General features: G+C 39.1%; 1 long non-coding RNA gene across 1 annotated transcript; it reads left to right on the top strand.

Moving 5' to 3' along the window:
* The first annotated feature begins 5,501 nt into the window (after positions 1-5,501).
* On the top strand, positions 5,502-9,686 carry LOC145421111 (uncharacterized). The gene is made up of 2 exons (XR_013902402.1): positions 5,502-5,677; positions 8,832-9,686. It is a non-coding gene; the product is annotated as an uncharacterized LOC145421111 (long non-coding RNA).
* The last annotated feature ends 16,551 nt before the right edge of the window (positions 9,687-26,237 follow it).

Genomic DNA, 26,237 nt, shown 5'->3' with positions numbered 1-26,237 from the left:
AATTATGTCATTGGCATCGGTGAGCCACTGTCAATATGTGACATATTGAAGTCGCGTTTGAATTTGCGCTTGTTTTTTTGCTTTCACTTTGCAATCGTGCGAACTGTGTATAGAGAGCGACAGCACTGATCTGTGAGTGATGATAATTTGTGCACCAATTCCTCTGACATCGTCTTATTAATCGTTAGCTTACTATGCAAACATGACAAGTGAAATCTCCCGCAGCTTACACATGTGAGAGGTTGATCGCGCAGAGAATCGCTGAGCTTATGTGAGTGAGCGTGTAAAAGCATTTCAGTTCTGCTGAGCCAAATAAGACAGGTCAGGGTGAAGAAGTGACAGCCAAAGAAAAGCTTACCACAAAACGGAGAAGTTATGACAAATCAGACTATAAGGCAAAAAGAAAGTGCAGCTTTATGGTTTCATGGACAAAAGAATTTCTGTGGCTGCGATATGATGAGCTAAATAACCAGGGCTGCACATAAGTGGTCCGCAGGTGCGCATTCGCTGTCAAAATAAAAAACACGCACAAGGGTTAGGGTTAAATTTAAAAACTGTACTTTTGAGTTAAAATATATATTTATAATTTTAATAAATGACAAATTAAAAATGCATGAACATTTTTTTGTATCGAAAAAATATCGAACCGTGACACCAAAGTATCGAACCGAACCGAACCGTGAATTTTGTGTATCGTTGCACCCCTAATATATATATATTAGTTTTGTTTTAAAGGCTTAAAGTTGTGCACCCCACTGCTCATCTGTGAACAATTTAGAATCACTAATTAACTGAACTCTACTAACTGCATGTCTTTGGACTGTGTGAGGAAGCAAACATCCACACACAGGTCCTGGCCAGCTGGTGCAGCTGGTGGATTCAAACCCAGCCACTATTACATTATATTAAAAAAATAATAGGGTACAAATAGCCACCCTTACATGAGATGCTGAAGCAAAGTATGGAAAGGGAAGTACTGAATCGAATAACATTAACCTCCTTGGTATATGGCTGGTTGATTTCCTACAAAGGCAGCTGAGCCCAGCTGGTCCTCAGAGAGCTTTCCCATTTCCACAAAGAAAGGAGCAGCTCATCTTAAGTGAGAGGAAGCTGGCTTTGCAGGCCACACTGCAAGAGCACCCCCAACCAGAAATGTAAAACCTATTGTCTGTTAAGAACAAGCTGTCCGAGAAAGCAATGCTTGGATGAGGCAAACTCGACTGTGCAACAAGCGTTTTTCTTTAAAGACCAGGGACTTGGTGTCCCTTATCAGGAGAACTTATATATCTGAGATTTGTGTAGTGACAGTAGCGATAATCTGAGGCAGATGCAGAGAAAATTTAAAAATTATTTAAAATTATTAAAAGTTTAATGTTCTTTCTCTGTGAACATAAACTGAAACTCTTTAGTTACATGCATGTATCACTTGGTTTCCTGTATGTCTCTGCATTAGTAGTGCTTGGTGGGTTTGTTTTTAGGTTTTCATGTGATGAACAAATGAGTGTGCTTAGAAGAAAGCTGATTGAGCTGAACTAGAGTTCAAATATCAGCTTTCTCAGCAGTACAAACATTCTGCACTGACTGGCCAAATGGACCACAGTTAATTTTCAGTGAACCAAACAGCTACCTGACTGGTATTGTCTTCATTAGGGCTGAAAGATTTATTGAAAGTTTTCAGAGAAAGCCATTGCTGTACTTCGACAGCCTTCAGAACTTCCCCACTATCTTAAAGTGTGGCCCGTGGGCAGATACTGAATAATGATTACTAGATAAAGCAGCACAGTGTGAAACTGTGGGAGCACTTCTATTCAGTTTTAACTCATTTAGTCATTATGTAACACTTAACCATAATCCTAACTTTGACCAGTACAAATGCAGTGGCTGTTTGTTAAGCCCACGTCCTCTGAACAGACCTAGAGATATCGGGGGTAATTTCTTGTATGTATTAAGCTACAGTATGACCTTCAGAAACACAGTAACTTCCTTCCAAAACACAAATTTGGAAATCACACATACTCCCTCTATATCTCTTTTACTAATGTTCTTTCAACAGCTGCAGCTTCTTTTCAGCAGACTCATCTTTTCATACATCCTTGCTCTTTCCTTGGGCATATGAAGGTCAGGTGAAGGTAATGCCAGGGATTATGGGAGCTCAGTCACAAGTCCCTCTGTCTGCCATGAAAGGGTGAAGTTAATGGCTCAAATAGGAGTGGGAGGTCTCCAATCTCTCTGCCGCAGGCTGTGAAAACGGATGCCTTTTATTGCAGATTGACCCTCACAAGCTGTAGCTGAGGCCTCTCACCTGATATCCAGGGGCTGGGGGTGGCTTTGCATGGATTTAAAGTTAATGTACCGGTGTTAATGAAGCTACCATGGTCCACTGGCCTCCTTGGCCATGCCATGTCGGAGTGTCCATCCCCCTGTTGATCACTGCAGGTCTGCTGTGGGTCATAAGTGCCAATAAAATTGTGGCCTCCACTTTCCTGGATGACTTTGGGTCTGATGGGCAATGGTGGATGAAAGGGTAAAGAGGAGGGGGAGCTGCCTCCCCTTTACACTTTGCAACCATCTCTACAGCTAGTGAAAGTGCAAAGCTATTTATTCATGCAGTGGTAGTAGTATAGCAGGGATGTACAGCAGTTGTAGCAGTAAGAGAAGACAAATCACAGGACAGCAGAAGTAGCAGAGGAAGCAGTAGTTGTAGTCATAAAGGTAGTAGCAGTTGATGCAGTTACAGGAGTCCAACACCACAAGGACTCCCACTGAGTCACCCTCACCTCCCCTGTAGCTCTTCGACTACTGCTGGGCTCAATGTCATCCAAAGTATGGGGACTGACAGAGGTGCGAAGGGCTTGGCAGACCCCTCACTGACTCTAATGGAGATGAATGTGTGTGTGTGGAGGGGCTCTGAAATAAACTGACTTCAGGGTCAGAGACGAATGAATAACACACATTAAGTTACATTCGAATTAGTAGCTTTCTAAAGACTGTGTTTGTAAAATAATCAGATTTTAAAAGCTTTACTTTATTTAATGTACACAGATCAGGGGTTGGACACAGACCAGAGGCATTTATTTATTTATTTTTTCACAATTTATGTTTATTGAAAAGGTTCCAACCCTGGCAGCTATTTTGTTATTGCCATGTACAATTTCATAATCAGGTTTATGGCAGCATAACAAGATGAAGGCTGGATTTATAGAAGGGAACATTGCCATTTACAAAGCAGAGGAGGAGGTCAGGTTAAAAAAATCACCTGTGATAAATGATGCCATATATTAAAAATAACGTTGCATATGGCAGTGGCACCAGGCCAGAACCGCAAAGACTGCACATCTCAGCTGGTGGTTGTCACAGACCTTTGCATCTCCTTCAAGGCGACTATCACGAGTAGTTTAAGCTCGATACTGTCACTTGAGTTTTTAACATACAGTATCGTAGTTATTCGATGCTCTTGTCTTATACCATTATCATAGTAATTTCTCATTAGCTTCAAACTGTTATGTAAGCCATACCTGGGACAAGTCATGAGCCTGTCACAGGGCTAATAAACATCACACTTATGACCTATGTAATAAACAATGAAGATAATTATTCACTGACACTGACGAGACACTGAAGAGGAACAGCTGAGATCGAGGTGGGTTGCCAAGCTGCTTGCAGATGCAACTGTAGGCAGGCTAATGTAGCATAAAAAGGTGAACCTGTGTGAGATCTGCAAATCAGATTTGAAAAGCTATATTTTTATATAAAGAATATATGAAGATAAAACTCTTTTTGTTGCGGTTTACTGACATGAAAAAGAACATATGTCTGAGAATGTGGGACAAACTCTGAGATGAAGTTAGATGCAGGAGGGTTTGTGAATGAGTTATTTACATGTGACTGTCACTGGACTCTCTTCTGTAGAACTTCAGGGTATTCTTTGCATTTAGCAGACCAGGATTTGTTTTCCCTGAATGCTATAATATTTCATATAATAAACTATTATGTAAAGGCATGACAACAAACCGCAGGCTGCTGCTGTACAGTGGCGACCTTTCTCATGTACGGTGGTGACCTTTGGAGAAGTGTTTGCTGCAGGCAGTTGTTGTTGACACTGTGGTCTTACTGAAATCCTGACCACAAGCACAGAGTATCATACTGTGGCTGATGTCAATATGCTATCCCCAGCCATGAGTCACAATACATATATGCTCGGTGAAGGAAATCTGCACTGAAGGCCATTTGTTTTGTTTTGTTTTCTTCATTAAGCATCATTTAAAAACACGGACTGTGTCACAGATGTGCCCGTCGGCAACACCTACAGTGACTCACTGAAACAGCATTCTGTATTTTGCTTCTTCATTATTTAAAAAAATAACATTTTTTTTTGTGGATGAGTTATTCATTATTATGTAACATCAGGCTTCTGATGCACTGTGGTAATATGTGGATGGACATGGTCAACTCTGATAGGCTGTGGTGACATTCGGTGTGGTTTTCTGCTGCTGTCACTGACCTGTTCAAGGTTTGATGCTTTGCACGATCAGAGATGCTCTTCTGCAGACCCTGATTGTTAGCCTACTCTTTTCTGACCTCTGGCATCAATGAGGCATATTTGACCACAGAACTGCTGCTCACTGAATATTTTTTCTTTTCCAGATCATTCTCTGCAAACCTCAGAGATAGTTGTGTGGAAATACTCAGACTTGACCAACAACCATGCCGTGTACCAAATCACTTAAACCATCTTCCCTTCCTATTTGGTTTGTGCCTAGATTTGTTGATTTGCTACCATTTGACTGGCTGATTGAATATTTGTATTAAACAGGTGGGCTAATAAAATGCCTGGTGAGTGCATATTTTATTTCTGCAGTCCTACCGCAGAAATAAAAAGAGAAAATTATAAATGGTGGCTCATAGCAGAAGTATTTGGTTGCATGAGAACATAAAATCCTTGTTTATATGAAATATTCTTATTTGTGATTTACAGGCATTGCCTCCCCACTGAGACAAATCCTTTGAGGAAACAATGGTGCGTAAATACAACCTGAACTGCGAGAACTGGGAGATACTGAGCTCAATTATGAAATGATTGGAAACACAATTTTAAGCATAAATTACCTTTGATTTGTTAGGTTTTGATTTACGTAGGAAGAGGATAGGAAGAGCTCGATAGAAGACACACAGTTCTCAATCTTTTCAGGTCTCAGAGGACTTTACCAACAAGCACCGGGGTGTAAGACAGTATAGACAGGCTGCCACTGTATTATCAGGGTCACAGATGTTGTCAGACAAAAACATTTACTCTTTCCACCTTAATGAGATACAAGACAATGCACACTGCATTATTAGAACCTTCACACAGTGATTGGATGATTGATTAAAACATCAATATTCCCCGACTTTACCAGCCTCAGCTGCAGCATGGTAAACAGAGTGAGACCTGCGAAATGATGAGGCCACATTATTGCTTGCTTTGAAAAAGTGATTGTGCTTTAATGCGGTGGGAGGTTTGGGGGAAGGGGGATTCCAAGTATCCCAGCACCATTATTTAGCACTACATTACCTCCCATCCCATTCCTATTAGCAGGTACAGATGGCGCTTCTTGTGCCACTTCGAGGTGCTCACAGCTGGCAAATCTGAACTGCGTCTGGACTTTGGCCATTCACATCACAGACCAGATGGGAAAAGGTGAGTCTTCTAGTGTAACAGTGTGTACAGGCAACTGCATTCACACACCGATCTGGCTGTATACACATGTTGTCGTCAGCGCAGAAATGCCATACAATCACAGTAAGGTTGAATTTTGGTATTTGGAGTTACAGCAGTTTTTTTCCACCTTTGGTGGTCAGACTGTGGTCATTTCATTGATTGCATGCTATGCTAATGGATTATGTATTTGACCCTTGCGGTTTGTGAGATATGTAAACTGTCATAGCTGCCTAGTTACTGTTTAGCCAGCTAGCAGTGGAGGTCAGGGAGGTCAGTATTAAAGCTTTCTATTTCCAAAAGCAAATACTCAAAGAACCTCTGAACCTAAAACGTCATGGCAGCCACTTATTGTCATCACTGATGAAAATTACTTTTTCAGTTTTCTTGATAAGCTCTCGTCACTCAGGCTGAAAGTAATACAAGGACTTTCATTGATTGATTTGCTCTATCTGTTAAATAAGCCCTACCTGTTTTTTCCTAGCAGTTGTCTTTAAGATGACACAAATTGACCTGCCTGAAATTTTTTACAAATTGTCATGTCTGAAATATTTACCATTAAAATGTGTATTTGTTTAAGACTTCTCCTGATGCCTAAATATCCTCTTTTCCCCATCTAATTATCCTCTGGATCAGGCTTCTTTTTTCCCTCCAGCTGTAAAACTACTCACATTACCCCTACTTTTTAAATCTGAGGAGCCGACTGTTGTTTCAGACAGCAGTGTAATAACCTTTCTCATAGTAATTTCAACATTTCAGAAAGAAAAGCCTCACTAACCAACTAAATAATCTGCTCTCCCTGTCATCTTTGTTATTCATAGGTGATATTCTGAAGCCATTTTAATGTTTTTCTTTTTTGTTTTTTTTAAATCCTTTGATGCTTTAAACTACCACACTGGTCAGCATGGCAACTTACTTTCTGTGATATTGGTATTTCTCCAATAGGTCCTCTTCTTATAACACCCCACCTGCTGTGGCATGTGAGTTCCACAGGGTAGTAAACTGGGTCCTTTTCTTTCTGTTTAAAATTATTTTCCCAACATGTTCCCAACACCTCTGTGATGGTAAAACTATAATTCTGCTACTTGATAATATTCTGTCACACTGCACTTAATAAGAACATGTTCACAATGATGAAGAAGCTCAAAGAGACTTATATATAATATCATCAGAGCATATCTCAACCATGCAGTTTTGTCCACATATTCAGTTGACTTCATTATTCCACGAATGTCTTGCTGTGCCGATCTGATTCCTCACCACAAAGGAAACCACTGAATTAATAGCAATGACTGTAAAATAGAGCATCCCAGATTCATGGCGACTTTTCCAGCACAAATAACCTGGGAATACTACCCACGGAAAATTCACTTCAAACCACTGCCAACAACCAAAAAGGCATTCAGGTGCATTACAATTAGTAGCCACAGGTGTTTACAAGTTAGTTTACTGATGATAATAAAAGAATGAGTAAAAGGGGGGCTTTTATCTATTCATATGTAAATATCGACTCAGTGCTGAGTTTACTTGTGGCCAGATGGGCTATGAGAGACGGGAGATGATCCATAGTGGTAAAAAGGGTCCCCTTCCAGTGTTGTTAAAACATTTACAATAACATTTGCAAGAATACGTTTTTAAAAAATCACCTGACTAACTAACTTTTAAGTGTCTGCAATATTTCATTAGACAAACACACGTTTTACTCTAAGCAGCAAACTGATTAATGCTTTGAAATTGTAATCAAATTGGCAAAACCTTTGATGTCGCGCGCACATGCATACCACTGACATTTTGTCTAAATAGGCCTGAAGAACAGATAAACTGGCCTAAATTCAATAAAATGTTCCAAGGTAACCACTTAAAATGAAGACAGGAGAGCGAGAGAGTAAGGGAGACACTAAGGCAGCGGCTAGAAACTGTTTATAATAAGAAGACGGGAGGTGATTGGCTGCTGATCAAGCAATAAAAGCAAGACAACACTCAGTGCAAAACAAAAACTAAATATTCATTCTGTTACATACAGAAAACAAGCCCTCTACAGTCTTTAATGATCTACTTCCAGGATACAATACAAAAGCAAGAGCGCATTACTCAGTCAGTTTGTTCTAACTGCAGTGCAGAGTGACAAAATGTAACTAGATTTTTAGAAAGAAGTAATATCAGCAAACTCTAATATACTATGTTAGCACCAGAGGACCACTACTACACACTAGTGGCATCTTAGATACACAACAAAGTAAACAATGCTGCACATGTAGTTCATTTAGAGTTCATATCATATCAAATAATATAGAAGGACAGAATGAGATCAAAGAAGCATCTGTCTTCACTTTTAGCCTTCACAGCAGATTAAACTGTCCTGGTGTCAGAAACATAAACCACCATCCTCTACACAGATACATTACAAACACAAAAACATCTGCTGATTCCCTGTATTAGCATTTAATGATCAAAACACAGAGAGTCCTCTTAGAACAATAAGACTTATCACATATTTAAAGTGTAAAACAGATACATAAACACTATGATGGACGAGCACACTTACAGCGACACATTCAAATCATATACCATCTTAATCACTACACTTAAGTTGACTGCTCTGTAGTATCTCTGCAGCTGTTTATTTCTTTGCCGTCTTAATGGCTGAAGAAAAGTACAGTAAAATGCCTTGATACACTGGCTTCAAGCTCCAATCATCACCACTGCTTTAAAAGACTCATCCTCTCTCTCCACTAACACTGTCATCACTGCTGACCTTGACCTGCAACAGTTTGTTTCAAAGAAACGGATCAACAGAAGACACAGTTCTCCACACATCTCTTACTCACCTGGACCAGTGTGCCTGCCTTTTGGGAACAATTGTGTTTTAATTTTTTTTTTTTACACAAGGCTTAGAAAACGGATAGATCAAAACAATGTTTATTTATTTATTTTGTTCATGATTATTTTAATTGACACTTGCCCATTGGGTGCAATGCATGTATTAAAAGCTAGAGTGCAAAAACGTAGGCACAGATAATACAAAACAGAGGCACAGAGAAATTGCAGGCAGATGCTTCCTAATGTGGGCAAAAACTATAATAATAAAAAAAAATAATTTAAAAACATGTCACTGACATGTTTTTTTTTTCTGCAGGATTTTGCTTTCAGCACCAGTGGGCAATGATGGCATTGTTGGGCACAGTCTGGAGGATAAAAGTAGGGTGAACATAGAAGGTGAGAAGCATCAGTAGAGTATAGCAACGTAATGTACTGTACCTGCTGCTTTGCTACACAGGCTGCAACCCCTTAAGCCATTTCGTTGCAAAGAAAGGATGTAGTTATAGATTCAGGAGTGGAGTGAACATCAGCTACTTCCTGTACATGGATGACGAGCTGTACGCCAGGGGTGAGCGAGACATCAACTCACTGATCCATCAAACCAGGATCTTCTGTGAAGACTTTGGGATGTGATTCATGAAAGATAAAAATGAAAGATTCATTAAAGAACTAAATTTCACTCCAGTCCAAATCAGTGAATGCTATTGTAGAATATTGTAGAGGTTCAAACTGTGTTTGCATCATAGTCCACTGGAGCTTCTGTTTCTCTCTACAATGGCTGTCTCCCTGCATGATATGGTTTAATTCTGAGGGAATGGTAATAGAATTAATAAGAGCCGAGCTGGAAATACATTATTACAATGTCAAATCATCTGTACCGAGGCAAAAATGAGAAAAGCAATATAAAACAAAAAGTGCATGGAAATGTGGCGTAAATTAGACTTATTTAAATGGTCCTTTATTGTTTTACATTCCTGTTGAGGATGTGGATTAGGACAGAGATATTCCAGGCTCTCTGAAGGGCTGTTTTTAGCCTCACTGAGTACCTTTTTCCACTGAAATCCTGCATCAGCCCGCTGTCTGTCCTTTCTCCTTGCAAAAAATCTTGTCCGTTGGCTCAATGTCTGTTGTGTGCCTGCTGACAAATAAATGCACACATGATAAATGCGAAGCGCTGCAGGAATCCTTTTCTTGTTAAGAAATAATTTCACGATACATTGCAATCGCCGACCTCTCCTCAGTCACGCCACCTGGGCACCGGGTCTGGCCTGTCCCTTGTCTGCCTGAGGTGCAGCTGGCCCTCCCTGTCAAGCCTGCCAAGACACTGTCTCCAGGCAACAGGCTCAGAGGCCACCTGTCATTGTGGATCAATGGACACACCTGCACACCCACCTGTCCACAGCCTTGTCACAACGGGGAGACGCGAGACAAAAAAAAAAAAGACAGACAGACAGGGACTCATCGTGGGTGGTTGATGACCTGATTCTGAATGAATGGATGAGCCCGTATAGCCTGATTTAGCTACACGAGATTGAGTTTGACAGACCTGAGAGAGGCTCGAGTGCGGCGGTGAATGTTTCGGCAGTAATGACTGCTTGTATTTGACACCACGCAGTGAGATGATTGTTTGCAAACTTTCTTATGTAACAACTCATTGCAATAATCCTCTGCTTTACTTGGCTTTCTTTCACCTTTGGAGGCTCGGAAACTTTTCTGATTAAGTGCTTGGCTGGACACAATGTCTGGACAGAAGCGCTCAGTGTCATAACCATTAGTTCTATTTGGATTCATCCACTGAATGACAGACGACTCACACCTCAGGCTCTTCGTAACTTACCAGAAACACTTAATTTCTCCAGATACTGGCAGTTAATAGGCATATCAGTGCAGGAATCTTCATATTCATATGCGCCAATGACCTTTGTGTAGACTAATTATGCGTTGTGCAGTGTGTAGACTCTACTGTGTAAAGTTACAAAAATGTGATAAAGGGACTAGAAGAGAATATTACTGACATATGAAAAAATTCTCTCTATGGACTGGGAACCATTTAGTGTAATTTTTAAAGGAGGATTAACATAAAACAAAGTATATTTAAATCCAAACCATTACTACTTTTCCTTAAATATTGGTCCCCAAAGTTAACAAGGCTGGGAGTGAAAGCAAAGCAAAGCAAACTACACACACATAAATCTTCCACTCAGGACATGGACTGCAGTATTCTGGCTGACAGCCTCGTGCTGTTCACATGAACCAGGGAGTGTACTATAGATTTGATTGTGATGCAAACGCTTCAAAGAGTGGACGTTTTGCAACTGAAAGCTGGGATCTGAGGAGGTCTTTCCAACTCAATATCTCCTTGAAGTTCAAGTATATAATCCTAGTAACAGTGGCCACTGGTGGACAAACATGTTTCAGTAATCCAACATTAAACTTAGACTGTGCCCTGCGGTGAGCATGGCTGGCAAGGATATTTCTGCTGTATGGACTGGATTGTGATCAAGTTTACCTCAGCTTTCAATGTCAGATGAGAAGCGACAACCTTTATTGACTCTAGAAGAAGCTGTAAAACTTTCTGAAATGAGTTTGATACGAGTCAGTGAGTCAAAGAAGTTCACTTCTGACCGATGACAGTGAAACTCGGGCCTAAGTTAGCCTAAGTTAGTCGCTGTTAGCTGAAGTTAGTGTAACTGTTTTTGAAGAAGATGTAACTTTGTTACGTCGTCTCTTTCCTTTCTCTTTTCGTTTCTTTAGTGAAGGGGATCCTTTCTTTGATGATAAAATGTAAGTATGATGCTTCATAGCTTGAGTCTGAAGATGCAGGCATGAATTTAAATGTCCCTGCATGGCATGAGTTCTCTTCTTCATGAGTAAGCGGTCTCTAGCCACATACTTAATACACGGTTAGTCAGGAGGAAGACGTCCTTCCTGGTCACTATATTCAAATATGGTAGGGGTACTGGGCAGCATCTACAAATCACATACCTTCTCCTATCTGTTTTGAAGAGATGAATTATGAGTTAATGAAAATTCATCAGTTTGTTGGAAAACATAATTGTACATTAATCTGTGTATATTTATGATCACATTATCTGTTTTACTATTAAATAATCTAAAAAAAATTAAAAACTGTATCTTTAAGTTCAGTGATGACATCATAAAAATAAAATAAAATAAACACAGAATCACCAAATTTCATTAAAAACACTTTCTTTCTATTTCACATAGTTATCAATAATTGTCAAGTCATTTGTTGTTTCAGCTGCTATGTGCTGACCTCTCCTCTGTCACTTCTTGCATTTGTTGCAGCAGGATTGCAGTCCACCTGATCCACGAAGCACACTGCTTGTCCATTACCATCCACCTCACAGTTTCACTACTTAATCTACAAGCACTCATATAATCTAGTAGTAATTTTGCATCATGTTTCAACTACATTTGAAATCATGTGGCTCCTCAGCTTGCAGCCAGGGGACAGTATATACGTGTGCAGCATTCACACATGTACCTAAAGGTTTCCATCACTTCAGCAGACATTACAATGACTTTTATAACATAGTTACCTAAGCCTTATCCTAATCTGAACTGGGACTTGTTATACAAATTCTCAGCTCCATATTTGTAGTCAAGGACTCCAGAGAGTTGCTTTGCATACATCACAGTTAAAAAAAAACAACAAAAAAAAAAACAAAACGCACAAAAATGATCTTATACTCTCCAGTTCACTCTCCTGTCTGAATCAAACATTTAAGGTCATCTCCCTTTAAGCATGCTTTTTTTTTGATTGGCTGCCCTTTACCAAGTGAAAGTGGGTGGGGCCTCTGTGGGTTAGGAGTATCCACTGTTGCAGGGAAATATTCCTACTATTGGTACTTTCTGCCAGAGCATTTCGAGCTGTCTGAAGCCTTGGAACCAGGGGCGGAGCGTGGGGGTGGCTTACGGGGCTTAAGCCCGGGTTGTTTTGTCAGAAGCCCGGGGTATTTTGGAGTGTAATTTTTTCATAGTTAGATGCCTGGCTGACAACTGTATAAAACAAAAAGTACACACAATATTCGAAGCACATAGTGCACACTGTGGGAATTTACGACTGTGCGTGAATCCCCCCCTGATATTGGTATGATCCAAGCTCAGGCACTAAGCGACTGAGCGAGGGGGCGGGGGGAGCTGCTGCCCGTGAGTGCGCTGTTGGAGAGACGGAGCCAGCCATACTAAGGAGAGCTTAAGTTTGACCAGGTACCAAAGCAAATCATTCGTACCGTACAAATAATGTAAATATGACGGTGCATCACGAAAGATTGATATGAAACTGATCACTTGACCAATATTATTTTACTTGCTCTTCAAGTGAATCAACAAATGGCGAAATGAAAAGCCGAACAAATGCTATTTTTTAGAGAGTCTTAGCTTATGTGTGTTTATTTCATATTTTCAGTTCTTACCCTCCCCGACTAATTCGGTTTCAGTTATGTACTGAAATATAAGAATGGACATTAGAGGCTTCTTTCAAAGAAAAAACTCAGGTAAATGTTATTTTATATATTATGCTTTGTAAGTTGTTCAGTATATTTCTATGCAAAACAAGAGGGATTTCAGTACACAGCAGGATATTCACATTTGTAACCAGATATTTACATACACTTTAGGGAGAAAACATAAAACATTTTTACTGTACAACATCAATTTAGAGTAAACTTTTGTTTTAGATAAATATTGAAATATATTTTGAATTAGTTAAATGTCAGAATAAAGAGAGACAGAGCTGTCTATTTTTTATCATTTTCATTAAATTTAGGAGTACATGTACACTAAGTTTATTGTTAATTAATAAGAAAACTCCAGACGATTCCATTCTGAGCTGAAGAAGCTTCTGATAGGTTTGTAGAGTCCATGTGAGTAAATTGCTGGCACAGCTGTGGATGCATATAAGGCAAAACACAGAGCCTGTTTCTGTGACATGGGAAAATCAAGAGATGTCAACCAAAACACCAGGAACAGAACTGTGGAGCTCCATAAGTGTGGCTCAGTTTGAATACAATTTGGTGCCATTTGCAATTAAAAAACACAGACAGTTTCTCTCTTTACTCTTAAAGTTAACAAATATGTTTTTATATTTATCAATCTAAAAAAATAAACATTTAGTCTGATTTGATGTTACAATTAAAAAAGTGTTTGTGTTTTTATCTGAAGAGTAAATATCTGGTTTCAACTGTATATTTGATGATTGTCAGCACAAAGAGGGAGAGAGAGGAGCAGAGATTGAGATGGAGAATGAGGACAGAACAGAGATGAACAAGAGCAGGTGAGACAAACATGTTAGTCAAATGGTTGCTTACTAAAAGTATCACCGTATCATAGGTACTCATGTATCTCGTACCTAGTGTTTCTTTTTAGGTTTGCTATTTTTCAAATTCTATATTTATTAAGTTCTGCAGGCTTGTTTGCACAACAAGGCTGAATAATTATATAAACTTTTCTCAATCTAAATATTGTACTTTGGTAGAATTAAATAAATAAGTGTAGTGCAGGTCTATGATGATTTTTAGTGCTACTATCATCTAGTTCTGATTGTGGTTATGTCTTGGTTAAGTCCTCAGTAATCCTGCTTTTGAACTGTTGTAGTCCTGTTTTAATTCTGGATCAGTTCTGGGTCTGGTTGAATTGGGGTTTAGTCCCTGTGTCTTGATACAGCCCCGACTTCGTTCTGTCTTGCTGCTCAATTAAAAAACTAGTTTAAGGTGTCCTGCATGTGTGATATATATATTTCCCTATATGAAGTCATTCTTTTTTGAACAAAACTCAAAACAGAGCCTATTAATCTTTCAGTCACTTCTACACCCCCCCCCCCCACCCCCCCCTCAAAAAAAAAAAATCCCACATGCATACTACCCTTTAGGGCTAAGCCCCGGGTGTTTCAAATGTCTGGCTCCTCCTCTGCTTGGAACTAACTGAGATCCGAGCTTTGCTGTAACCAGAAACCTACATTTAAAAAAAAATTATTATTACAGTTGAAACACCTGAGGACTTATGGGGACCAGCCCCCGAGATATTTATCATCTTGGGGTGACCTTAGCTGACCACAGCTTGGATTGAAATTTCTGTGAAGTAAAAGCCAAATCACTGCAAGCTCCAGGTCCGGGGTGTGGAAATATTTCCAGCACCTTTGGAACAAAGAGTGACATAACTGATTTCAGCCTCAGTGAGGCCTCTGAGACATGGCATTACTGTTTTCTTCTTAAAGAGCTTGAAATTTTAAGTCAGAGCTTATTTTTTCTTGTAACTGAGACACAGTATGTGACAGGTTTGGATGTCCAAGTATGTGAAAATACTTACCGTCCTTTGTATAAGCTTCCTTAACTCCAAAATGGGTGCCATTTGTCACAATAACACAGAATGTCAGGAAGCTTAGTAAAGTGGCTTAGAGAAGGAAAGTGTGGTTCTCACTGTTCTGTGAATGACAGCTATTTATTTTACATGAATGGCACTCATACTGTAGTTGTCTGCTGCTGGTGAAAAATGTTAATTTAAGTCATGATAATTTACTCCTTATTTAATCTTTCATCAAATGTGATTAATAAATGTTGTTTTCTCACTATGTAACTTAGCTGTTACCAACAGAGATGCCTGTACCCCGTGTAAGGTCCCAGAGGTCAATGTTAAAATCAGAAAACCTGCTCTGAGAAAGTCTCATTGTATAATGTGGTTGCCCTGAACTGATTTGAGTTAATTCAGCCCCAGGATTGTATTGAGGACCTGTTGCCCATACCATATTTGTAGCTACAAGCTGTTACTAGGGGCCATGTTGATGTAGCTCTATGCTCATGGTTCAATATTCATGTTAGTTATGCAAACTTTCTCAGATTAAATGTTTTTTCTCTCTGTCCAGATATAATACCAAGGATGAGAGTCACAGAGGGAAAGGAAATAAAGGGTAGCATATTTCCAGGTCAGGATTCTCTCTTTTAAATCCATCCATCCATCCATCCATCCATCCAGGGGTGATTTTAGCCCATTTTTGGGGGTGCCCCAAAATGAAACAAAGCACCCCCAAAGATTTCTTACTTTTTTTTGACAATATTTGCTGTTTGTGTGACACACTACTAAAAATATAAAAAGCATACAGAACTTGGTTGAGACGTAACATTTTAACAACAAAAGTATCGATACCCCCCCCCCCCCCTCTCCCAAAATGGTTTGTTCCTGCTTGCCTTTCCCCTACTCTGGCTCTAGCACCCTTTCTGCCAGAGCGATGGTGGCTGAGATGCAGCAGAGCGGAGTTGTTAGTGCCTGGCTTAAAACAGGACATGTTGGCTGCATTTAACCTTCAGTTACTCTTTATATAGTTAGGTAGGAGTCAGACCATGTTTCTTTTTAGCTGAAAAACATTACACCCAGGTAACCTGCTGTGTTGAAAACATGTTTTCCGACGATGTTTGCTACCCTACAATCCGTCCTGCTCTGTAGTAAAACTGCCACAGTACGTACATCACATTTGCACACTATGAGAAACTGCCAAACAGCCCTGGTGGAGTGAGGAGCTGTAAAGAGAAGCAGAGTGCTCTGTTTATATTCTAAAAATGTTTTAAGCTAGCTTGTTTCAAAGATTGTGTACTGCAGCTTTAAATGTTTTCCAAAACCACACATACACTTATGAGTGTTTCTCAAACTTGTTACAGTGTGCACCACCTGATAAAAATGTCAAACTCTCCCAAGGACCACTATGAAAGCTTGAAACTCATAAATCTTACAACACAAAATTAGTATCTGCAGTAAAGAGTTTTTCATGCATTGTATACATTCTACCACAGGCAAAGTTGCCTCCATTTTTATATTCTTTTTTTAATATTTTGTAATAATTTATTTGTAATAATTTATTCTGTTTTGGGAGTGTTTTGTATGTATCTGTATTATATTATACATACACATTAAAAGTGAATCTCTGTCCAAAAAATGCACTCAGTTTACTTTTTACTCACTATGAGCATCATTTATTATTCTCCCCCAGTAATTAAGGTTAGGAGATGTATTTTTTTTTAAATTCCAATCCATTCTTCTTTTGCAGCATTTAAATAACCTTTATCAGATTTGATGGTTTGGTTACAGACTTTTCAAAAAAGTGTTTTTCTTTCACAAATGTGGGATTAAATTGTTAAAATGTACAAAACAGTCATGTCATGTTTTGTGACGAGGACCCAGGCACAGAGAGACTTGATGAATTTAAGAATCTTATGACTTAATAAAGAAATTTGCAGACTTGCACAGAGATGGTAAAATTATGATGACTGATAAAGGAGACGAAGACAACAGACGATGAGGACAGGGAGGATGCAGGGACCGAAAGAGACAGGGAAGAAGTCTCATTGTGACGAGTAAAGTGTATCTTGGCTGGCTGGGTAGCTCTCTGGGTGCTCAGCATCCCCAAAGCTCTGATCCTAGAATCGCCCCTGCATCCATCCATCCATCCATTCGCGTCCGCTTATCCTTTTCAGGGTCGCGGGGGGCGCTGGAGCCTATCCCAGCTGTCATAGGGTGAGAGGCGGGGTACACCCTGGACAGGTCGCCAGTCTGTCACAGGGCCAACACACAGACAGACAACCATTCGCACTCTCATTCACACCTATGGGCAATTTGGATTAACCAATTAACCTATCCCCTCTTCTAAATCCAATACTGAAATCCAAATATGCTTCGAGTGCAAGATGTCAGCCTGGTTCAACTTGTTTCCTACTCCCTGTCACAGTGGAAATCTGTACAAAATCAGCTGCTGAGGAAAACACTTAATTACCTTACTTTGTCAGTGTTGAAGCTGCCCTTATTGTGAATTCAAGACAATGTGAGTGGGCAGCAGAGAACATATTGATTTTGTGGCTCACAAAGAATGCGTATGTGTGACTGTTTTGTGAATTGCTGTTGCAATTTCCACCCCAGCCCTGCATACCAGCACCATCGTAATTTAGGTCTGATTATGTCTTCATTCTTCTGTAATTTAAATGTTTACCGGGCACCCAGTCAACATCCACAATCCTCCACCCTTCATTTGCATACTGATGCTGAGGCCAATAGGCCAGAGAGTTTTGGAATAAATACAGTGTGTCATCAGCATTTGCTCACTCAGAGCTTAAATTAGCGTGGACCTTTTGCCAACGGTTCATGCAGCAGAAGTGCCTCTTTTAAATTGGCTGTGAGGGTTCATGATACCCCTGGGAAGACAGAATAGACTCATGTTCTGAATGAACAATTGTGTAAAATCCTTCCAGAATCGAGTCAAGCGGCGAAAGAGAGGCATTTTTTTTAATTTTTCTCCAAGTGTCAGTGTCAGAGATGTGCTTGTAATGTGAAACAAAAACAAGAGTTCATTTAAATGCATTAAAAAGGAGACTAGCAAATGCAATCTGGAACATACAGAGTGGTAGCTTTTTAGATTTATTTTCATTTTTGGTGATTGTTTTGGTTTTACGGCCAAGAGTTGACCTTTATCTGCCTGTCACAATGCAATAAAGGCAAGGTATTATGTGGTAAACTAATAAAGGAGGAAGAACCTAAAGGGATAATATTCTGTTATAGATATTGCTAACATTGCTCTGCAAACACCCGAATGTAATGCTTTGGATGGCAGTCCTACCTGCAAGTGAGTACAGAAATCAGTTCTGGCAGCTTTGGATTTATCTTGAGGTATGCATGTTTCTGCTTTTGCAACACTAGCATATTCATGAACTGAAGTTAAAAGTCTGCATTACCAGCACTGCAAAATCGGACCGTTACAATAAAAGCCAGAAGGGTGGGGAGCTAATTACTGCCAACTTGCATTTTATTCTACATCTCTCCGTTGTCAAACTTACCCTCAAAATCAATTTCAATATCATGATCAAAGTTCATTGCAAGTCCACTCAATCTTTTGTCAGTCATTGTTCCTTTCAAAAAGGCTGAAGGAGCACTCAGTACTGGGAGCAGATATGGGCATCATTAGTATAATGGTAGATATCACTAATGGCAGCGTCCACATTTCTAGCAGCACTGTCAGAAATTCTTTCCAGCTCAGAATTGTTTTGCTTCTGTTTTTAAAAGCTTAAAAATCTCAAGTTGTTGTCATTTCCTTATTACTTGCTGACACACAAGATAAGCAAATTCCAACCGTTCCAAAGTGGCTGTTAAGCAGCAGAAATGTTGACCGTGCAATACCCAGTATCTGTATATAACAGGAGATGCAGCCAAAAATGCAAGTGCATTAATCATTTAATAACCCAAACATATTTATTGTTGTTAACGCTGCATTTTCAAAATGTTATACAGTAAAATGAATAATAAATAAATAAAAACATTTGGTACCTTATCCATTAATTATATGTAATTGGTTTCTGTTAATTTCTGCAACAATGTGAAACTCTATTAGCAGACTCTCGAAGCTTGTTTGAGTTACAGTGTGTAATCATTAAAGTGAACATCTGTCTGCATAAATTATTTGTTAGACATATTATAATATTATACATGACTGAATTCTACTATATTGCTGACTGCGTTATCATGCAACAATAGTCTGATAACTGTCACTAAATAAATTTGATTATCAAATAAATAATGCAATGCTTTGATAAGCATACACAATTGTAAACAGAGCATACTTTCCAAAATGATTGGCTGTGATTTAATGTGAATCAGTTTGAAGTAAACTAAGAGCTGCGGCAGCGATATCACGGGGAACTGTGGCATCATTTCCAGCAGTTTTTTGATCCCATTCATGCCACATTGCAAGTATCCATGTTAATGCAAACAATCTATAATCCTCATTGGCATTTGTTCAATCTCTTAGTAGCCAGATAGAGTCATGTGACAAGGTTTTGAAAAACTAAGTACATCGTTACAGGATCAAGAGGGCAATTAGCAGTCAGGTGCTACTAATCAGGGGACTTAAATGAGCATTAGAAATCTGTTGTTTAAAAGTATTCAAGTATGTTTGTATATTAACACCATGCCACAATCTTCCCAGCAGTGGATGACTCAGCCGTGCACTGCTCAGAGAAACTGCAAAAAATCAAAAAACAATCTGAGAATACATCTGAGACTCTATAGAAATCAGTTAGCATGTTTAATGTTAAAGTTCATGACAGTACCAAACAATGAACAAGTATGGAGGGAGTCTCACATCTTTAACAAGAACATAGCAGCACAGTGTAGGTTTGCAAAGTTGAATAAACCTCAACATTTCTACAATGTCCTTCGGACGCACAGGACCAAAATGGAGATGTATGGCCGTGATGCACAGTGCCACCTTTGGCTTGCTCCCACAGGACCTGGACACCGTGCGGTCAGTCGGTTGACCATAAGCTGCGTACCAAAGTATTCTAGAGTCAGATGTAAAGCAGTTAAAGCTTTGGAAAGAAGGAAACTTGATTCCAAGCACAGCAGAAAATCTTCAACAGAATGGCTTTAAAAGAAAAGAGTCAAGTTTTTGGCAGTGCCTAGTCTAAATCTAGACCTCTGCCTGATTGAAATGCTGTGGTGAGACCTTTGGTACATAAATAAGTGCGAGTACACCTCAATGATTAGAAACAATGCTGTGAAGAAGAGGAGGCCAAAATCTGAATATATCTATATACATTTTAAAGTGACTGTAGATGCATTATCACTCCTTCCACATTATCTCTATTTTCACTGGATAGTAAACTTACAACCCAACTGCAAGCCTGAGATGAACAAACTTTGCCAATCTTTAAATATTAAGGATTACAACAGCTTTTCCATTGCAGGACCTGTTAATTAATTATTCGGTGTTAATAACTTCATATCTTTCATCTGCTCCAGTAATGAAGATCAGTGTTTATTAATGCTTCAAACATACTGAGGCTGCTTTTGACTCAATCCTGGGATCTCACAAAATAAAGTCAAACTAAAGATGAAGCTGCTGTTTACCAATATTAAATACACGAGCTGACACAATCAATCTTTGTGAGAGGATTAAATACTTAGAATGGACAATTATAAAAACAAACAATGACATAATGAAAATTCGGTTAGGAATGGGTCAGATTACATCACTGACGGATTCCTGTTGATAAATAATGCGGTCTGCAGGATTTCTAGTGCAGTAAGGCAGCTAGCAAGCCAACTAAGCTGCATGGATTACTTTTAGGCACTGACATAAACATTCTGCTGCATTTTCCTGGGTGCCTCCAGTCCCCTTTGAGCTTGATGCAAAGAGACAGTGACACTCTAAGGATGCCAGTGGGAACCCTGACAGAGCTTTGAATAAATGTACACTGTTAGGGCTGCATGAGGAGTGTCAATCCACCGAACAGTGGGTGTTTACACTTGGTAACTATACAGAGCAATGATACTTGATCCCTAACGCTACCCAAATTTCTTTGCTCCCTGTTGTCATTAAATGCAAAATTATAAACAGGCAGTGATTAAAGAGGCGAGATAAATTACGCACAGAAGGATATCTCAGTATCTACAGTACGTTAAAGCAGGAATGTCTGAGGTGAAACTGCTACAGTGATGCAGAGAACTGCTCTTATCACCAAGCTTGTTTTTTAATGGCTTGGCAAATCCCACAGTGCATTATCTTGGCCAAACTAAAATATATACAGTAGATAGTCATCTTACTAAATAGACCTGATAAAATTGAAACCTATGTAAACATACTGGCTGGGTCTAATGTGTCTTTGCTTGCACAACTCCATTTTAAGAACTGGGGAGAAAATTAACAGATCTTGTTTTCTTGCCAGTGCATCCTCGAAGTTCAGCCAATTTGAGACTTCAGCAGAATTTTGTCTGCTCTTTTCACACTGTGATAAATCTCTGTAGTGAGCAATAAACTGACATTTAATGAAGATAAAGAACTGAAATCTGGGGTGTGAGGTGAATGAGAAGAGAAAAAGGAGCACAGCAAGACCAAAGAAACAGGACAGACTGCACGAGATGAGACAAAAGTTAATGATGTGCAGCAAAACAAGAGCGGTAAATGGAGAAGTGCACCAGCAGTCTGAGCCCATTGCAGCATAATTAAAAGATGACTCAGCATCACCCGATCCAGCACTAACTGTAAGCTTTATCAAAAAGCAACGTTCGAAGCCTAATCTTAAAAATTGAGAGGATGCACGTCTCCTGAAGCCAAACTGGGAGCTGCTTCCACAGGAGAGGGAACTGATAGGCGAAGGCTCTGCGTCCCATTCTACTTTTAGAAACTCTATGGGCATAATATAGCATATGTGCCCTCCAAGGGCCTAATCTTAAGGATTTTGAAATTCATTTCTGAATTCAACAGGGTGAATAAAGAGAAGCTACTTGAGGTGTACTGTAATGAAACACTGATTAGAGTCATTTTTGGGTCACTTGTGGGGTCAAAATGGATCAATCCCAATAGGTTATAATTTTTAAAACCTGGAAGAAGAAACAGTTTTGACCTTAAGCAAATATCACTTGATAATTTATATTTATATAAAATGATTTACCCTTTCTGTTAGTGGACGGGTGTTATAGGCAGCTGTAGCCCATCGCTTTTTGCTAGGATTCACCTCAAATTCCACAAAGAGCTGGACTTTTTTTCATGAATTTTGTGGTCTTGGTGCCTTTTGGCTTGCTGTGTGGAAACTTGAAGAAGTTTGTGTTACAGTTTTGTTGAATGAAATTCCACCATATATTAGTTTAATGGCTCCTCCCATAGATTATGTGTAGTCTTTGTTATTGTTTAAAACACATGCATTTAGTGATTAGTTGTTTGCTTTATATCAAAGCAGTGATAAACGCTAAATGTGACAGATATTGAAATGCACAGACATTAATGCATCTTCTAGGCTGTAACATGCTATATAAGCACAAGCCTCTCCCTAGATAAATAGGAGTGGTAATCTTTCATGTGTTGTTCTTATGTTTCTCGTGCACTTTAACAAGAATGGTGAAAGATGGTTCAGCCACGACTACTGTGCGTTTTTGTTGCCCTGAAATACAATTACAATGGATAAGTATTGTGTTTTTCATGCCTTTTATTTGGTGCGGTTTTGTGAACTTGTAGTGCTTTCATGAATGGATAAAGAGTCTAGGTATAGAATGAAGTGTAAAATTGCTATAAAATTGCATGAGCACGGGTTTGCTCATTTATTGACAGGATCAGATTGTAATGCTCTGAAATTCTGAAACTTACAGTAAATACTGTAGTAGCTGTGAAATTTAATGTGTTCTGTTCTCGTTTTAATTTCAGTTTAATTTCAAAACTATCTGATGCAAATAAATGACTTTAATTAAAAATAAAGAAATGCATATTCTATTTTCATAACTGTAATAATAAGGGAGGTGTGCACAAAGTTTTCTGGGTGTGCAAGCCCGGGGAGAGTAAGCTTCAAAGGGGTTGACACTGTTAGTAAATAACTCATGAACACACCAAATGGGTCGAAGATAGAAGAGTCACAATGGCAGTGTCCTTTATGAAAAATCCAAAAGCTGCAACTGTGTGATTTTGATGCTGGAGGGAAAGACCTGAGAGGTTAGAGAATGAACTCCTCATGTCACACTTCACTAGCTGAGAACTGTTTTTGCTCAGGGAAATCTCATCTGAGCTCAGTCATGTCGTTCAGCTGCATCCGACTATGAATGGAGTGGGAAAGTGGTATCAGTGTACCTACTTGTTTTTAAATGAAAGCAGGATCTTAGCAGTTTCCGTGTCTGCATTACACACAAGAGTGTGTGTGTTTCGGGTGTTGGTGGGGGGATTCATTTTAATGAATCACAAATGATTCATTAAACTGAATCATTTGTGAATCTTCTGACTTTTTTTTTCTTTTATCAGAGAGATAAAATGATTTGACTCACTTTCAAAGACATCTGTGTTCCTCAAAGGCTGAAGTACAGCAACTTTTCTGCTGTCAGACCAAAGTTTTGTTTTATAGCCAAATTCCTGCAGAAGCAATGACTTCCCCAACAACCACGGCTCAGCTTTAGTGCTAATAAGCAAATGTTGGTAGGCTATGATGGCAAATGAAGTGGATAGATGAAGCTACATGCTATACAGTATTTGTTACAATGTGTATGTTAGCATGATAAACAATATTTATTGTACATACTGTAAATAGTATATTTTCTCCCTGCAATAAAAAAATATTTTACTGGTTTTTTGCAGATGCCTGCAAACCGTGGTCCCAGATGGCTAAAACTAAACTGTCATCACAACACAGGAGGTGTGATGACAACAAACAATAAAAGGGAAATGGGAACTGTTACTATGCTTAAAGTAGAACAACTGTTGCTCTCACTTTAAGTAACACTAGTTGGAATATATAGGACTGCACTAGCTCTGTCTTTTTAAATTGAGCAATATTTAAAACTATAACCATGCACACTGCCACATATGGCAAATTTAAGTGACAGGGAGGCCACTCTATAAATGGAAAGAGGCAGTATGTGCTGGAGAGCTTGTCACATTGGAATCCCTAGTATGCCAATCAAGTCCTCTTCTGCAAGTACAATCCACTTATTCCAATTACACCGCTGCCATCAGATGCGATCTGTTGTTTTTGCCACAGGAGATGAGACAGCATGTCTGCAAAGCTCCCAGAAAACAAGGAAAATGACTTTCATCTTTTTTTCCCCAAGTACACAAAATGCATCTAATAAAAATTATATCAGGTCAGATGAATTCTCTGACAGTCTGCATCATTTTGCAGGCATGTGCTTCAGCCGCACAGGCGATCCGCCACGTCTGTGCTGTCATTTTGGCTGCCCACATATTGTTTACTGACATCTTTATTTATTTATTGATGTTTAGCATGCAATCATGGTTCGCACAAAACTCCATGATGTAAATTATAGAGAGTCAATACTTCTCTGCCAGCTTTGCTGCTATAGAGACTTGGATTTGAGCCAGGCATCTTACCCACACCCCATATTGACAGGAGAGGCAACAGACACCACGCACATAGAATACTAACAACAAGATACAGTGTAAAACAGTAGCTCCTTATGTGTTCTGAAGTTGTGGTGATGCACAGCATTCTTGGCCATTGACTACAGGTGACAATTTGAGATGAAGGTTACTTTTAATACAACAGTATCTTTTTTTAGCTGTAGACTTACTTTTGTAATTATTGTACAAAAGCCATGATCCTGGCTGTCAGTAGCTTTCATAGACTGTAAATAAAAGGTGGCCACTGCACCATAGTCCCTTGATTTGTGGACTACCACTTTCAAGCTTCCACATTTTGCTGATTGCTTTAGGATGAGCCTAATATGCAAGCCACAAGTTACCATCTCATTCTTCTGTTTCTTGCGTGTGACTTCTGGTTTTAAAACACCAACGCTTCAAAACGTGTCTTCTCTAAGCAATCAGTGACATTGCAGTGGCTGCTTTAGTCAATGGAAATGACACACTTTCTGATTGAGTTGAGTCAAATTGGCAATATGGTGATTAGCCCTTTATAGCCGGTCGGATTGGGCACGCTCTGTTTTGCGTAACTATTTTTAAAGCCCAGTAGAATTGCAACCACATAAGCTAGCGCAATAATATTTTTTGCATATGTTTTTGCAAATGAAACCGGAGGAATTGTACTTGCATCTTATGCATTCAGCTTGTCCTAGGTCACGGTTTTCTTCCACATATGGCTTTGCAAAAATAGCGTAAAAAGTATTTGCAGCAACAAAAACATAATATTCCAGAAACAGGCTTTGCTGATCTGATCAGCTGTTCATAGCACTTCCTACGTTGGAATTAATAAATATATTTCCTCTGGTTGAAAACTATTTTGTGCAACTTTTTTGCATTTTGAAATTTCTCTAACTAGAAATATGTGTAAAAAACAACAACAATGATTTTCATTTTTTTGTAGTTTATGGCACTTTTCTTTTGCAATTTATGTAGTTACTATGGTCTTAAGGCATACATATAATTAAAATTTAGGATTTAATGGTTGTACTGATGTATTGCAACTTGAAATACTCCCAAAAATGGCACTACAGCATGTGAAAATATAAAGATAAGCTCTTGGTTCTATGGTAGGTCTTAACGGGTTAACTGATAAATTGGTGAAAACCTGTTTCCATCTGTTGCAAATCTGTTACATCTACATACACAGAAATTGTAAAACCAGCTACAACTTCCTCCATAAATAGTGATATAATTGGTGGATAGTGATATCGCTGCAGAATGGGCGCTCGTCAACCTTGCTTTTATGTAGGAATATAAGCAGAAAACAACCAGTTAGCAACCTGATAAGTTGAGTTGTTGGCAGTAGTTGGCATTGCAATCTATCAGCATTTCTAAATTAGATGGGAACTATTCGCAAACCTTTGCCAATCTGTCTGAGGGTCCAAGTCAGATCGAATGTTGATTGTTTGGATTGTTTGGACACGTTGCATCCCACCAGGTCACTTGTGCATTTGTTCTTCAATTGAAACTAGTCTGCAAAGGCTGAGGGTTTTATATGTTCAGCCTCTGAGCAACCAGTTTGCTCCTGCAACTACTTGTAATTGGTTGCCAATTTGCTTTATTTTATGTTTTATTCTAGTGCGACTGAGCCATTGTAGAGTTTGTTTTATTTTTAACTCTGAAGGTTGTAGTTTGGACACAGGTTTTCCTACTGCTCCGAAAACATGTATCTTGTCTAATTAAACGTTGTGATCTTTTAGCAGTGTTGGGAAGGTTACTTTTAAAATGTATTCCACTTCAGATTACAGAATACATGCCCCAAAGTGTATTTTGTAACGTATTCCGTTACGTTACTCAATCAGAGTAATGTAT

The sequence above is a fragment of the Astatotilapia calliptera genome, chromosome 16, assembly GCF_964374335.1.
Source record: "Astatotilapia calliptera chromosome 16, fAstCal68.1, whole genome shotgun sequence".
NCBI lineage: Eukaryota > Metazoa > Chordata > Actinopteri > Cichliformes > Cichlidae > Astatotilapia > Astatotilapia calliptera.
The sequence above is the reverse complement of the archived record's forward strand: the minus strand, read 5'-3'. Positions and strand labels throughout refer to the sequence as shown.